At 40.0% G+C, this 17684-nt stretch overlaps 1 protein-coding gene across 2 annotated transcripts in view; it reads right to left on the bottom strand.

Annotated features, from left to right (window-relative positions):
* The window catches only part of DGKB (diacylglycerol kinase beta), a 363732-nt gene extending 347422 nt beyond the window's left edge, over window positions 1–16310 (bottom strand). For both annotated transcript variants that reach the window (XM_027777058.2, XM_027777059.2), the window contains exon 1: window positions 16022–16310. The gene's annotated coding sequence lies outside the window, so the exon portion shown is untranslated. The remainder of the gene's footprint in view (window positions 1–16021) is intronic.
* Window positions 16311–17684: the final 1374 nt, after the last annotated feature.

The following is a 17684-nucleotide window of genomic DNA, read 5'->3' as shown; positions in this document are numbered from 1 at the left end:
CAGCAGCTGTGGCAGCAACAGAACAGCCAACAGCATCATCCATACCAGCAAAAGTAAGCCAGCATGGGGGCATGGACGTAGAGAGGCCAGGTGGCCACGAGTAAACATGTCCAGGATCTGACAATCTAATGTTACCCTCATGTTTGGCCAGTGTCATCTCAGTCCTTCCACAGGATACACTGCAAACAGTGTGGATGCCACACCTGCAGAAAGGACTGCAGAGCCGGGAGGGGGGCCTTTCTTTTGTTCTGTTGTCAACGCTAAAAAAAAATTTCATCAGGCCAAACACTTTTGATGCATTTCACCTGCTCTACAGAACATCAAGAAAGGAAGAAAATATTGGCATACCTTATCTGCTCTGTTTTAAGAATATTTTCCTGACATAGAAGCTATCCATTTTAATGCTGCAAAAGCACTATGGCTTTGCTCGTTTACTTACTTTTATCTCTGCAAAATACCATAATAATCATAAAGTTCTGATTTAAGTCCAAAATAAATACTTTATATTAATAGGCATACTAATCTTATTTACACTGCACCAGAGCAGTTATTTTGCAACAGATACAGAGAGGAACATCCCCAGAAATCCTGTGGTGAAGTCATCTGAAACCCCTTTCAAAAGAACAATAACCTTCTGCATCGGTACAGCTTCATATTATCTCATGTCTGACTTACAATTAGGACAAAAGCTTCCATTAACTTGATTAAATGGCTATTATCTAAGAAGTCCAATGTTTTCATAGCATAACCAATGCTCTTAGATTATTAGTATTTTTTGGTCAAATGGTCTAGTTCAAAGGTACTGCATCCTTTTACGCAACTGTCCAGACAGACAGCAGTAACACATACAGATGACAGTAAGAGTATTATCACAGAACTTCATTTCCCCAGTTCCATAAATTGCTTCAATTTATAGATAATAGTTCTAAAACATGTAAGAGGCATACGGAATCTAACCCCCCACTCCACGCATCACACAGCTATCACTGGTTTTGTAATACACATTTCACATGGGTGTTCTGGGCTTGGGGTTGGTTCGGTTTGGGTTTCTTTAGACATCAATGAAGTAGGAAGAATTTTTTTTTAATTTTATTTCAGATTGCTTTGGTCATGCAGATAATGCCTCTGTCAAAATAGGTCCAAAGTGGAATACTAGTAATAAAAAAAAAAAAAGTTACATGCAAAGCATCATAAAAAATTTCTAACAACTTGATATGAAAGCACAGCAATTGCAACACCAATGTGAAGACACATCTCTTTCCCTTGCCAAAGAACCTTTCCCCCTTCACACCTCCCAGACACCACTGCCTCTAACTTATCCTTGCTCTCAGCGTGCTGCTTCTGAGCACCATTTCACATCTCTGTAAGTGGATGTTACTCAAACACTCACCACAACATTTTGTTTGTTCCTCATGTGCTCCGGTATTCACCACAGGCTTAGTTTATGCCCTCAAACAAAAACATTCCTTGCTCTACCCATTCCAAAGCCATAGCACGTCGCCTCATTCACAGACTGAGAGATGTCCTGGCTACTCTCACCCTTGTGGAGGAATGTACCCATCCTGAATCTTTTACCTCCTGTTCTCATGTTCTTGTGTTTCACTCCACAGCAGAAGAGGACCCAGCAGCAGCTGCAATTTTCCTGCTCTGCCTGTGCAGGATGCGGTCACAAGGTTTCCACACAGGTCACCAGCTTTTCCCAACAAACATGACAGCATTTCCAGAGTGTCTCTCAAACCCACATCACCATTTCCCACTGTGCTTTTACCTACCAGGAAAACAACCCTAAGCATCTCTCTCACACACACAGAAAAAGGAAAAAAATAAAAATAAAAATTAAAAAAAACACCCAGTGACAGACTTTATTTGATTGTATGTGGTTGTTCCTACCAAATTTTCCTGACGCTTTGCTCTGGTAGTCAATCTTGTCTGGTCTCACAAACCATCTTTAGCAGTAGCACTTTGGCTCTCTGAATAAGTGATATTCATGTCCTCATAAAGTGCAATTTCCGCAAAATAATACAGTCCATTCCTTCATTTAAAAAGCAAAGATTCACTCAGCCCTAAGCATCATTGCCTCGAACCTGCTCAGTTTTACCCAGTGCTAAATTTTAGCCCCAGCACTCAGTAGATAGGAAAGCAGCTTGACTTTTTGCGCGTCACTAACTGCTTAAATCATCCCCAGTAGAAAAGTAAATATTTTGAAACAGAAATACACTCAAAACACTCTGAAATAAAATGCAAATCAAGTGTGACTGTGCATATGACAATCCTGTCAGCACCTGCCCATCACTTTCCCCTACACCTTGTCTGTGTGAACCAAACCGGACATTTGCAGAAATTGAAAGATAAGATGCACAGTTAAGTCAAACACATGAAGGCACCCTGAATTTTTACTGGAATTCCATTTCAAAAAGAGGGAGGGGGAATGCCTTCACCATCTCTTCAAGGCAATAAGTATTTGAAAATAAAAATATTGATTTTATACTATTTTCTCTTTTTCCCCCTTCATTTCCTATACAGACCAGTTCTCTCCAATCTTCAGGGCAGGGGCAGAGGGGAAAAGGAAAAAAAAAAACCACAAACACAAACCAAAAACACACAAAATGAAACAAACCCCCCAAAAAAACAGAACAGCAGCATCAAAAAATCCCAAAATAGCAAACTTGCTGAATAGAAGTCCAGTTTCACCCTGCTGCGTTTGCTTCCACTGCAGTCACCACTGGCAGTGCCCTATCAGCCTTTGAGATCAGGGATTAGGAACCATGAAGATGGGACCTCTTGGGCTGGAGTGCATTATCAACATCCATTGGAAAAGAAAAACCAGGAACAGCTCAAGGACATGGAAAATGAGGCGGCAGCAGCAGAGATTGAAAAAACAAGGCTGCAGTAACACTCGGAGGATGTAAGACAGACATGGTTGGAATTTTCCTCAGCTGCTCTTTTGGGGGTCTGTTTTAGGAAATGTAAGAGGAATTTTTTTCCAAATTGTTATAAAAAGGGTGGGCAACAAGGGGAGTAACACTAAGCTGAGCTCACGTTCTGTTGCACATTTGACTAAGACAATGATGTAGGAATAGGCTTACACACACAGATTTAACATGTTTAACATATTTTTTTGATTTTTTTTTCAAAAAAATATTTTTAAAAATATTTTAAGATTTAGTTCTGTGAATCACTGAATATGTATTTCCAGGTAATGTAAGAATTATATCATTTGTACTAAGATTTCCCTAGATTATATTAGTATGTTTCCATATTTCTAGGATTCTTACCACCATGGCACCAATGTAACAGAAAAAATCCTATCGTATAATGCGCAGCTGATCACCTATATACAGTAAAGTACAGGAACAACAGTGATGTAGAACAAAGGGCTGTATCTGGAGACTCATGACTGCAATATTAATTGTCTAAGAATTACTGTATATATTTTCCACATTCCTAGAAAGCAGAGTTGTAAGCATTGTTCCAATATAGCAACATGCAGACAAATAGAAAAATTACAGAAGCAAAAGTTCAAGAATATTTTTCTTGTATTAAAATTTAAAAAGTTACATGATATTCACATCTGCACATGCATCTTCTACGTGCAACTCCATTATGAGGAAAATCAACTAAAGATCTAAAAGTTACAAAAGTAATTAAATACCAGATCCACCCATCTTCTGGTTTCAGTTCTCCAAAACGAATGAAATTATGACTGCAGCAGGACATTTCAAATATAGCTCACTACCAATTCCCACATTACTGACCACAAATGGCTTAACTGAAGCCTCTCTCAGGGACTACATATTGCAATCTGCACACAAGTGAAATTGCCATGTATGTTGGTGGCAGCTCTGCACACAGAAGGTCATTGACAGTTCCAGAGGCATGAATTCATCATGGTCTAAATCCTAATGAATGTCCCCCTGAGAATCAGCTGCCTGCATATGCTCCCTATGCATCTGCTATGAGGGCCATAACACAAACAAAGCTTAAGGAAAATACACAGATAATAGACTTGATAAATTTTGTCAAGAGACTCACAACACCAGAGCCCACATCTCAATAGTCAACATTATGATGCACTGATTTTATACATCATTTTTTCTTCAGAACTTCACAGTACAGGAAATGCTGCTCGGTCTACCTCAATATTTTCAGAATAAGTGAGCTTTAAAAGGAGTAGTAACTGGAGACCAGCAGCATCAGCTTTCCTCACTTAATATTCCCTTGCTTTATTATACTCACCTTCACAAGTTCAGATCCACAGAACAGTCATTCGATAGTGTTCAGTGCCCAGTAATTTTACTAGCCCAGAACAGTTCACTGGTTATTATTAAATACATATCTTACTGAGCTAAAATTGCTTGGATTTCTTTGTAATGGAAATTATTTTACTGTACACCTAACAGGGGGGCACCCATCTATGTCATTAGTTCAGACTACCTATGAAATACCAGACAATATTTCTGTTACTGTCATATAACATGTCACAGAACTGTAACTCCTACTAAAAGGATTAAAGAAATTATGTAATGCAAGGCTATATACTTTATTATTTATAAGCACTATTATTTACAAGCATTATTTACAACGATGAGTAGTTCAGGTAATTGAACAAAAAATCCCATAAATTATTCTAAGTGCAATCACCAACTTCATTGAAGTGCAATTATTGGAAACAGACTCCCAGTAAGAAAAGTTAGATTTACAAATTAAAATGTAATATTGTTCCCACTTGCTTCAATACTTAGATTAAAAATAGCAGACCTTAAAAAATTGTGACTGTAACTGCTTTGCTTGAACATCTTCACAGATGGGCACAGCAAGCATACAAACATAACCAAAGTATTACATTTTATTCTAAACTAAATTATCTCAGTATTTTGCCCTTTCTCTTGGAGCATTATTTTTTTCATGTCTTAGTCTTGTACCATAAATCTTAAGTTATTTTTCAGACTGCATGGAGGCATTCTGTGGCTTGTGGTAAGGGTGTGCAGAATTGATGCTCATTGAGCCCCATGTGAATGAAGCATCTACGACATGTTTCCTGAGGCTGTAAATGACTAGATACAATGGTCCACGTGATCCATTCCAGCTCCATGTTCCCATTGCTATCTTAGTCAATTAAAAGAGGATGAATATGGTGATTCTGATTTTTTTTTAATAATATTGTAATACACAGTTAGTTACTTAGTAATAGCATGCACACATACGTAGCACCAGTTACCAGCCTTGCTTCTGTTGGACATCTGCTCTAGATAAAAACATTTCTGTCAGGTTTTGACTTCATCCAGAGCTAATGTGATCCCAGTTAGGGTTAGCCACTTGACTAGGAACTGTTTCTGTATCTACCACCTCAAAATCTCAATTCCTGTAAGTAACTAAACTGTAATAGACAACTCTGACAGCTATAAATTTAATAATTTTCACAATATACAATTAATATTTGCTGGCACGTTCAGCACATAGTCAATATAAGTTTATATAGAATGTACGCATACTTATATATGCACATCCATGTTCTAAATGGACGAAATCCAAGTCTTTATGTATTAGGCAGCAGAATATTTTGTATTAGATCATGGTTAGAAAACTAGCAAACACAGAAAACCAAAAAAAACCCCAACATTTCAAAAGAATTTTTAAAACATTTTTATTTCTAATAATTCTTTAAACGAGTAAGTTTACACAAAAGGTATGATTCATTTTACTGTTACGAATTTTAGCTTTTAAATGATTTTAAGTTCACTGTGTGTTTTAATCACAACTAAAACCAACCTTTTTCCAATGGATGATTAAATCATTCTTCTACTTGTTGTTATACCCATACAAATGAAACCATGCTGATACCAGAATGTTTTTAAAGCTAGATACAGGAAAAGATTTAGAGAATTGAAACAGAATTCAGATATAATATCAGTACTAAATCACCTAATAGCCCGATTCTCCTTTCTCTTGCTTGTTAATGCTACCCTACACTTCCCGCTGGAATAGTCTCATATGCTTCAGCTTTGATGAAAATAAAGTAATGCACATAGGAAAGAAAAAAACCCACCACCTTGTGCTACACAAAGTGATGAACAGTGAGTTCCTCATTGATGACTTATCACTCAGAAATTAAATTTTGGAATTAAAATCAGAAAACATCAGATTACTGCTCAACAGCATTCAAACAAAAGTATTCGGAAAGGAATAGAGAATAAAAAAAAAAATAAATATTCCATCATAGAGATCCCTGACACACGTGCATTTTGAGTTTCATACAGAGTGACGTGACATACAGAGTTTCTCGATTTTGATATCGATTAGAGTAGAACTGGAAAAAGGGAAGGACAAAAAAGATGAAGCGACCTGCTCATAAAGAACAAATGAGTACACCAGAATTCTTCTGAAATCTTTCTGCTTAAATCTGTGAAATAATTAAAGTGTATAGAGTGTCGTAGCCTGGAGGAATGCTCTGGGGATGCTCAGCCTATTCTTACATTCTTCATATCATAATCACTGTTAGGAGACAGCATACTAGTCCAGACAGCCTCCTAGTCTGGTCCAGTAAAGCTATCCTTATACTTCTAAGAAGAAGGATGAAGAATGATCCCATTCACCTGCATTGCTAATAGTGCCTTGTCTTGATATGAATAAGCCACAGAGCACTTTAAGGACTATGTGCAGAATAAGACTCCACAAAAACAAAAAGTCCAGACAAACCAGTTAACAGTAATTATTTTTCTTTGAAAAAAAGTAAAAGCTACAACGTTTGTCACACTGTTGTGTGTGTTCACTTCCTACATATATGGTACATACTTGCCATAAATATTTGGGCAAACAAAAGGTTTTACTGGCAATATGTATAATTTTCAAAAATAACTAGATAATAACTAACGGAAAATAGCCCTTTAAGTTCTAATTGTGCTTGCAGTGATCTACAGAATCCCACTGCTACTATATTGAGGAATGTAAACTTCATTATCAATTCTTCAGAAGAACCCACCTACTATACACATGATTCTTCTCCATGAAAAACTTAACATTTAAGGCCTTCACATCATGCTGCTTACCTCCATTTTAAGGTATTTAAGGGTATTATGGGGCATTTAAAGTACTAAACCAGAAAGGATGCGCCATCATCAACTGTCTTTCTTTCCCTTCTGTTCTTCAATTCCATTAGGTTATTGAAAGAAAGAAATACTCAGTGAACTAATTTGGGTTAAATCTGCAGAAATAATGACAACATTGTTGAAGACAAGTATTCTCTTCCTTTCTACAACACCCACAGGTTAAAAATCATCACCACAGCTGTTCTGTCTTCAGGTGCTTGATTTTTTAACAGTTTAAAGTGTCTACAAACTTTGTGCTTTGCACAAGGAACTTCTTTTTCAACAGCCTTAACATTTCTTGCATATCCTTTGTCCGGGGATAGTGCTAATTTTCTTCTTAGCAGCTGGTGCAGTGCTGTGTTTTGGATTTGGTGTGAGAAAAATGTTGATAGCACATCGTTGTTCTTGGTCACTGCTGGGTGATGTTTATACTAAGTCAGGGAGTTTTCAGTTCCTTGGGCCTTGCCATTGAAAGGGCTCGGGGGGGGGGGGGGGGGGGGGCGGGTGGCACAGGAGATTGGGAGGGGACACAGCCAGGATAGCTGGCCCAAACTAGCCAAAGGGATAATCCATACCATGGGACATCATGCTGAGTATATATAAGCTGGGGCAAGAAGCAGGGGGTGTAGGGGGCATCCGGCATTATGGCATTTGTCTTCCCAAGTAACCATTACGTGTGACAGAGCCCGGCTTTTCCGGGGATGGCTGAACCTGCCTGCCCATGGGAAGTGGGGAAGGAATTCCTTGGTTTGCCTTGCTTGTGTGTGCAGCTTTTGCTTTACTTACCAAATTGCTCTTCTCTCAACCCTCGAGTTTTACATTCCTTTCTGATTCTTCTCCCTATCCCTCTGGGTGAGGGGGGAGTGAGTTAGCGGCTGTGTGGTACTTAGTTACCAGCTGTGTTTAAACCCCAACATCCCCAAAACATTCACATGGATGTAGCAGGTACCAGTTTTCGGTGTTGGGGTTGTGTAGGTTCCATAAAGAAAGTAAACATACAGGTTTTATTTATAGAGGTTCTATATACCTCTATATCTGTCAACACATCCCTCACAGAGTTGAGACTCATTCAGTCTAAACAGGATGAAAATCAGTTTTGCTATCAAAATGCAATAATGAGTTACTTGTGTGATTCATACTCATGTTAGTATCTAAGTGTGGTTAGCAATGTACATGTTGATATGAAAACACAAGGTTCAGCAAGTCCAGACGATCTTCATATCGGGATACACATACCAACTTCCCTGGACAGGGACAGCATTTTAGTCCTTCAGGGGTTAATAATTTGCTCATAGCTTATAAGAGATGGCACCTGCTCTGCCAAATACATATTTGCATTTCTAAAGAATGAGAGCAGTAAACAAGACAAGGGGAGGAGTGCTGAAACTTTTCCTGAATAAATTAAAGATCTCTAAGGGGAAGGGATGAAGCATTTGAATCTGAATGAAAACTGTAGAACATGCCAAGAAATATGTACAAGAATTGGCAAACTTTTCCTGCTTGTGACACTCTCCAGTGAAAGCTGGCCAAGAACGTAAATAATGCACGATGAACCAGACCTTGTCCTCACAGCAAATCTAAGGAGTTGCACCTTGTCAGGATACATAGAAGACTTTGATCTGATTTTAGTACAAGTAAACAAAGCAAGAATGCCTTTCAGTTCTGTATCTGCTGTCATTATAAATCACGCTTCATGGTAGTTTACTTTGGGGTTTGCAAATAAAATTTTTATTTAATTTTATCTTAAGATGGTAGATGAATTAAGGATGAATTACAGTTTTCAAGGTGTCTAGATGGTGAAAAGCATTACTCCACCCCTACAGCAGTGGTCATCCTTTTAGTTAGCGTCCTGGACTAATCATGCAGATTTCACTGCCTTAATATGTCATTGTGTTAGGATACTGAAAGGGTGAAAGGTCATTTCTTCCTTTAGCTGGAGAGCATTTTTAGAGTTGCTTATGTGTGATCTTAAATGAAAAAGCTTCACTGAGTGACCAGAGTTGATCAGGAATGTGCCCTGAACTGAAATAAGGTCAGAGGGAGTATGGCCCAAACCCTCAAGGAGAGCTCTTCCAAAGCATAAGATGTTTTATATGGCTCATATATTCTTATTAGTTTCCATTCAACTGCACTGAAATATGACTGAATATGTTGTTTTTATTTGGAAAAGTGTAGCTGTGCAGTTCTACAAATCCTTCTGTCATTGTGATCTTCCCTGACCTCCAGCTCATCAGACCTGAATAAGAACACACAGAAATCCTTTCTAGAGACTTGAATCTCCTCTTGCTCATTAGAGATTCAACTAGAGAGTTCATAGAGATACAAGTACTGGGTCATCCATCAAGATTATTTTTCTCAACACCAACAGAGACATGTAAAAATCACCAAACTGGTGCACTCCCAGAAAAAAAGAGCTCCCAATAACTAAAAACTTAAAAGCAGAATCAGCTATAAAACCAGGGTAGAAATATACAGGGTAGAAAAATAATCTTGATCACTCATACAAGTAACTTCACAAGCTGGTTTTATAGTTTCTAGACATCAAAATTATTTATAGAAAAGAGCCTTTGACAGAATATAAAGCTTTTCTATGAGTCATTATTTTGAAGTCACAAAGGCAAAAACTTACGTAACTGAATACGGCATTTTACTATGTAAGGAACATAAAATAACCACTTGGCATTTTAAAATTAAAGAGGGAGTACCTTAATATTCTTATCAGAGTAATCTACTGTGATTAACAACACCTAATCTTCAAAACTGGGAGGTTTCCCCAGGATTCCTCCATCCATTCTATTTTCATGAAGAAACAGTTGTGTCAACAGCACTAAGCCTAACAAAGGCAATCCAAAGTTTTATCTTTCTGTTATATAAGAGATTACATAGTTTAGACTGTTTGAATTCTTTGACCCAGAATTTGTAAGACTGTTGCAACACAAACATTTTCATGAGCACTTTTAAAGTAAAAAAAGCCAAAATGACCCACTGCCCCTCCTGAGCAAAAGTCATTGAAGTACAACACAATTTTAGATTTCCAACAGCATATGAAGATAAACCTAGTCATATACATAATAGTTTTTCAACACACGTGACATGTAGAACAAAGTAAAATTACATGGTTAAGCAAGACTTCACAATTTCAAAGTTAATCCAGAATTTTTGGAGAATGATATAATTTTATTTTCCATTTGAAAAGTGTTACTGGAATATTTTTTATCAGTAAGGAGTTAAGACAGAGGCTTTTGATAAAAGTGTATCATAGCCATTTTTTAGGACATGAAGAAAAATGGAAATACTCCAAAGTACTTGTTTATTTAGATATACTTAAAAATAGGCCCTTTGATATTTAACTTCTGGTACTTGGCCCATTCTAAGGAACTACTTTTTTAAAGGCTATTTTACTTTATTTTCAGTAATGCATGGAGAAGATGTTACACATTCTTAGGAGTTCAGTTCTCCCTTACACTTATCCTACTGGTTGATAAAATACCCTAGGGTACAATTAATCTCACCCAAAGCCGGATGCCTTAAAATTAGACCTTAAACTGTGAAAGAGTCATCCCAGCCAGGCACCCTTTACAATGAATTAAGAGACCCAAATATATCAAGAATGTACTTCAACTGACCTATATAGGATGCACATCTCAAAATTAAAATTTTCCTCAGCAGGTGCTTTTGTCTTTCCATTAGCAATAACAGGAGAGACAGAAGGTAACCAGATGGTGTTTAGATACTGAACATAGGGAGGATTAGTCCCATTTATGTATATTTTTAACATTATAAAAATGTTGAACTCTAAATGACAACCGAATTATCAAAATATGAAGAAATAGCCAAAGTAAAAATTTTGAGTAAAAAATTCTAGGACGAAACAGCATCCTGGATATGTAGAAGAGATTAATCCAAGTTTTACATTTCTAACTCTAAAATCTTTTCATATAATTCACTAGCTTAGGTTCTTTTAAATTTTAGGAAAATATTTTCTTTGAAGACTAAACTTGAAAAAAAATAAAAAAAGAAAAACAGTAACCATTAAATTCCCTTTTTCATGCCTAATTTATTCCTTATTTGTCCATTTTCATCTACTTCAGTATCATTTTTTGGCTATTAATTCTGTTATGTCTTTTTTTTTTTCCCCCCTTCCTCGCTTCTTAGAAACATATTTCTGGCCTAATATTACCTCCCATTCAGTTGATGAATGCAACCATTCATGCAGGAAACATCAAAAAACCCACAATTAAAGAGGCAAAAGATGCCAGAGGAAAAAAGCTGCAGACTCTTGAGTCTTGTGATGCAGTGGTTCATACCACTTATATCTGGGCCATAGCCTCTATAGACTAGACTTACAAGATGCCACATCTTTTCCTCCCAGAAGACAAGACAGGAAAGCCTGCTGATTTCACATCATCTGCAATTCTTTCCTGGGCTGATACAGCTGCCTTACTGTTTCCTATTTCTCTCTTTTATTGAAATTTAGCTTGTCAAATATCTAGGACCATTAACATACAAATATATAACGGCACAAAAAAGCCACATACTTCAACAGTGTTCCAGATTGATTTCAGATAATTTCCAAACTTGAACCAGTGTAAACATCAGAAGAGTACACCTGGAGACAAATTTAGAGCAAAGAGGACAAATTTGACTAGTTGCTTTTCCTTTACGCAATATGAAGACAAAGGAAAAGAGGATCAAGTTCCCATCATCCATGTGAGTTCTCCACGTTCCCTAAATCACCACTACACTGGAATGCTTCATAGTGTCCCGCAAGACAGTCCAAAGGGGAAGTGAAGCACCACTTCACAGCAGAAGGCTCACAGAGTTTGCTGCACGTGGTGCAACATAAACTTTTGTGAAAAATGCATTATGTATCTGTTGGGATTGTTCCTACTATAAGGACTAGAGAGTGAGCTGCTACTTACTAATACTAAGCACTAGGCATCCTATTGAATGTCTAACGGAAGAAATTCACAATTTCAAACCAAGTAATCAAAATGTGGCTGAAAATAAAACTAAAATATTAAATGATTCATGGCATTTGCATGAACTGAAGAATTCTGCCAGCATACATAAAAGGTCCATTCCTGAAAATTACAATCCTCAATAAAAAATAAAGAAGTATCTAGAGATTATTTTATTCATGGTTTATCACAATAAATAACAAACTATCTAAAAATAAAAAGTTAATCTGTCCCCACAACTGGAAGTCTAATTAGTAACATTGAACTGACAAATGTGTTTGAAAGTTTGCGTGTGCTTTGGGGTTTTGCTGGGTTTGTGTTTTTTTTTTTTTTTTTAAGAGTTTAGGGCAGCACAATAGTATCAGAGTTGTACATTTACATTCCAAACTAGTATTAAGGGGCTAGGGAAGAAATAATTAAACAGCCTCCAAATACTTACATTTGTTAAGCTTTTAAACTTGTGGCAAACTAACTAAAGCAGACTATATCCCCTCAGGGCTAAACTGCTGCAAACATTATTCAGAGAAATCTTCTATTTTCTTCACAAACAATTAAAAAATGAAAATGTGTTCTACATTGCATAAATTTGTTTTACTGGGTGTTTGGAGACAGTTACTCATCTTTATTTCAAATAAATAAATAAAAAATTACTCCTCAAGTTTCTGAATTGGCCTAAATACCTTGCCTGCATCAGATCATTTCTATCCATAGTAAGAGCATCACTAGTGTAATGAAAATTAGGTCAGGTTGACAAACTGATTATATCAGTTTCAAAGGCCAAATTTACAACTTTTTCCACTCTTGTAGAGAAGGTATTAAAAATAACTACAAACATCTAACTCTTTTCAGTAAGGCCCAACATGTCACTTCTTAAACTTTCCTCCAGTACTGTGAATTTGCTGGTTCAGCTATAAAACTAGTTCACAAAAAGAAAATAATTAATAAAATACTGTTATTATAAATTACAATTATGGACAAGTAATTGTCCTAGGTCCACTATTACTGTTACTAATTGTTTTGTAAGTGCCACAGGAAACAATGGACAAGAGCTTATTGACTGAAGAAACTCAAAACTGAAAGTCAACAGATCCTTTATGTGCAATTCTTTTCACAGAAAGATTTTTTTTAACCTTTTGTACCATCTCCTATCGATTAAACTGGCTGTGAAATGTTTAATTCCCACAGAATAAGACTTAGAACTCATTCTGTGCAGGTATAAAAAAAATAATAAAATTGTGATTGATACTCAAAGCAAGGCCTGGTACATTTTATTGATTTATTTTTTTGCTTGAGACAGTAATGCAAAGCTCAACTGGCAACTCCTCAAGTTGGTTCCAAACTTTACTTGACAGCAACAAGAAGCAGGGAGCTAGAATCCAAAAGTAATGCTTTTAAGAGGTCAGCATCCTGTTCTTCAACAGCATTGCATTCTGTTGATGTCTCCCAGATTTCACACCATAACTTTAAAATAAACTTAGATGGCTTTCCCAAGTACCTTCCCCTTTTCTGCAGTTAAATGACTGGCTTAAATGCTTTTGCTACTGCACACCAAACCACAAAACAAGACCTATTCTTTCTGTAGCCCCCTCCCTTCTGAATGTTGTCATTCTTTCATAACTCTAGACACACAGATGGGAACGTTTCACAATGGTCCACAACTCTCACCATGACAAAAGATGAGAGGGTACACTATGAATACAGGTATCATCACATAAAGTGCGTTTTGCAACAAAGTTACCTTTAAGGAAGGAAATATCAGAAATAACCAAGGCTTTCAAAAGACTTGTTAAAATTGTGTTCAGAAGGCTTAAATTAATGATCTAATAAAGGCCATACAAATTCAAAGAGAATGAAACATCATATGTCACCTATGTTCAAGGAGCGTCCAGAAGACACTGTAAGTCATACAGTTTAGTTTTAGGCAGTCCTGTAAAGAGCGGGGAGTTGCTTATGGATCATTTCCAATTTGACATATTCTGTGATTCTATGATACATGCTGTTAATACTTATTACCTTAATTATGAAGCATAAATTTAACCCATTTACTTTCCTTCTATAGGTGCCATTCACAAGAACTCAGTGCTACTGTCATACAAGCACAAAGCAAAAGAAGTCCAGTCCAGCTATCCAGCCAGCTGACTTTGAAGTTTTCCGGTGCTGACCTATTACTATCTCTACTCCTGTATACACTCTGCTGTATCAAAATGCTGCTCTAGCAGGTTTCCTACAACCCTCTTATCATTCTCTTCATTCCTGTTCCAGTGATCTCATTCCAATGAGAAGAGGTACATAGACCTGCCCCATAAAGTGTCACCTGAATGACATAGTTCCAGAGCAGAAATGGTGCAGAATCTCCTTATAAATAAAACCCCGACGTCTAGTGCTCTTCAAAACAGGTATTAACTTTATTACACTCAAACTGCATAAACTCTTAAAAAACAGCTTATTGGTTCATTTATGCATTGCTATGGAACACCGTTCTTCGAATGTTTGAGACACCTATAGGTGTTTACAAAAGACAGTTTCAGTTTGTAACTAACAGTTCAGATACATTTCTTCTTCCTAAACAAACATAGGAAAGTGTATTTTTTCCTAAACCTGCTTAACAGCAGCAAGTTCAGCTGTTTGCAGGCACCTAAACTAGATGAACAGAATCAGGCCCCAAATATTTCAAATCCATAGCATAAAATCTCTCACTCCACACATATTTCAGACCGTTGAGTAATCGTTGCAGGCCTTCCCTGCCATGACAAACAACAAAGTCCTTCCACCTTGACAAATGAACGAGGGATGACATAAGCCCCGGGAGGAAAGCACTGCTCTGTGATGCCCCACGTTTCTCGCTGCTTGCTTTCGTTCTATACCAGACCGGCACCTCAGGCTCTGAGCAACACTGGATTATCACTTTGGGAAGAAGCAAAGAAATTTCCTGTCATTTTATCCATAAAGCATAGCACAAGTCCAGTCATTTGTGAAAGCATATTAGGTTCTTGGCATAGATTTTTTTCAGACTTATAATGACTATTTAATATACATAGAAGTATTATATCGTTCAAGTGCAAAGAATAAAAACTATTACCTTGCTACATTTGGTCATCTGACCTAAACTGGAGTGGAAGGAATGTTTAGTGGCTTTTAAAAGACTATTTCTCCTGCAAGAAGTACTGGTTTTCTCCATCCTGTTGCATTGCCTTTTTTAATTTTATGATGTAAATTTTATAAGCTTATTCCATCCGCTTTCTAAAGTTATGTCAAGCAAATAAAATTGCTTTTGAAAGTGAATACAGTTCTCACTATATTTGTAGAAAACCAGTCAAACAGGAAAAATTAACTGATGAGTATATAACCTGTTTGTTTAGCAGGGAGGGGATATGGATATATTTATGATACAATAGCCTTCTGAGAAAACCTTTCATCCATTTCAAAAACAGGATACTTACAGTGAAAAATGTAATTACATGCATGCCCAACAAATAAAGCTCTTTAACAAAACGGAGCAGAACAACACTGGACCACACAAAACAAGACTAAGCTGTATCTAAATTGACTTCAGACATCCAAAAGTTTTGCCAGTTAGTACACAATTTGTAATTCTTCCCTAAAAAAAAAAAACCCTTGGACAATCTGACACGGCAACAAAGTTTCAGCAGACCAGCCTTTCAAGCCCAAGTTTCCAGCTGCATCTTTTGTTCCCTACACCCGCACTGCACGTTCCGGCAGTTCGGCGTTCGGAACCCCGCGGTCCGCGAAGCCCGGGCAGCACCAGGGCATTGACGGGGGTTGAGCAACGCGATGTGAGTCAATGAGGCAAATTAACTAAAAACCAAAACCGCGAGTCGTGACAGATCCAACACGGCACGGTTAGCTACAACTTTCCGCCTAGCCCCTCCGCTACGCCAACACACACGCCGCCCCCGCCCCCAGCCAGCTTCGCGATTGCAACCAGTTCAGCTGCCCAGCGACTCGCGAACTTACTGCAGTGCGATGCGGGAGGAGGCGACGCTCGGCCCTGGGATGCGAGAGAGCCCGTCGCGCAGGGCAGCCGCGGGAACCGGCCATCCAGCCGGGCGACCGCCAGCGCCGGCGCCTCCGCCGGCAGCGCCCCCCGCCCCGCCGCCGGCTGCCGCAGCCCAGCGCGCCCGGCCCCGCGGGGCCACCGCCGCCCGCTCCCCGTTGCCCGGCGCGGCGCAGCGCGGAGCTTGGCAGCCACGCTGCTCCGGGAACCGGCAGCCACCGCCGGGCCGCGCGGTTTTAAGCGGCTGTGCGCCAGCGCATCTCCCACCCCCTTTCTGGCCGGGCGGCAGGGGGGAGGGGACAGGCGACACACACACACACACACGTATTCCCTCCCCTCCTCTCCCCTCCCCTCCCCTCCCTCCCCCTCCCTCTCTCTTTCACACACACACGCCCGCACGCAACCCCTCCCGCCCCCCCGCGCAGCTGCGGTACCTGTTGTCCGGCGCCAGCATCCCCCGGGTGCCGCCCGGCCACTCCGCAGCCCCGCGCCCGCTCCGCGCTGGGCGGCGGTGCGCCAAGACCCCCTTCTCCTCCCAGCCCCGACGCCGAGAGGCGCTGCCCCCGCACCCGCGCAACACTTACCCAAAGTTTACCCGGTCTCCCCGCCGGCGCTCAGCCGCGCCGCGCTGCCGGCCGCCCTCCCGGCCGCTACGAGGCAGCGGGGCTGTGACAGCTGCCGCGCCCGCGCAGCCGCGGGGGACACGAAGGGGCTGTGCGCGGCCCGCCCTGCGCACCTGCGCGGCGCCCGCCCCCGCGTACCTGCCGCCCAGGCTGAGCGCGCTGCCGCGGGGGGCGGCTCCACGCAGGTGCGCGGGCGCTGCACTGCCGGGGCCAGCGGCACCAGGGGCTGGGGGTCGCCGCTCCCCCGCCACTCCGCGGTGGCCGCGGTCCCCCGGGGAGGCCGGCCCGGCCCCCGGCTCCCCGGCGGGCAGGAGCCGCCTCAGCAGCTGCCGGCCGTGCCCGGCGGGCCAGCCTCCATTTGTCCGTCCCTGCTGAGGGACCTTCACGAACCTTAGTGCCGGGGAGGCTGCCCTGTTCCCCCCGCTCTCCCCCCGCACGTGTTTGGGAGCCTCTCTGCAGGCAGCAACACAGAGCTGGGGCCCGCAAGCGTTTGTAGGTTGACTCGGAAAAGAAAAAAAGAGGAAACAGGGCAGCAACGGCATGAAAAATGATGTCTTTATGCCAGCGCCTCCCGCCCAGCAGGGCACGGAACGCGGGAGCCGATCAAACTTTCACCGACAGGTTCCCGGTGTGTTTCACCGCAATGTGTCTTGACAAATAATAATAATAATAAACAACAAAAAATTCCTCTGAAACGCTGGCATATTCTAAGCAGTACCAACACTGCCAAACTTCCATCGTCACCAAGTCTTGGATGCCATTCCCAGATTAGCCTCAGAACATCAGCTGGGAACCTGATGGCTGGGTTAATTACAATGACTATTAACTCATATCTAAATTCACTTTGTTGATATATGGCACTAAAAAGACTTCAGCTTTGAAGGGTGTTTCAGGCAATCTAGATGAAAATTAACATACTGCTAATTATCTTATTTAATAATAAAACCATAGAACTATGAAAATACAAAACATTTTACCAAGTTTTTTATTATTGTTTTAT

This window comes from Falco peregrinus, chromosome 5 (genome assembly GCF_023634155.1).
Source record: "Falco peregrinus isolate bFalPer1 chromosome 5, bFalPer1.pri, whole genome shotgun sequence".
NCBI lineage: Eukaryota > Metazoa > Chordata > Aves > Falconiformes > Falconidae > Falco > Falco peregrinus.
The sequence above is the reverse complement of the archived record's forward strand: the minus strand, read 5'-3'. Positions and strand labels throughout refer to the sequence as shown.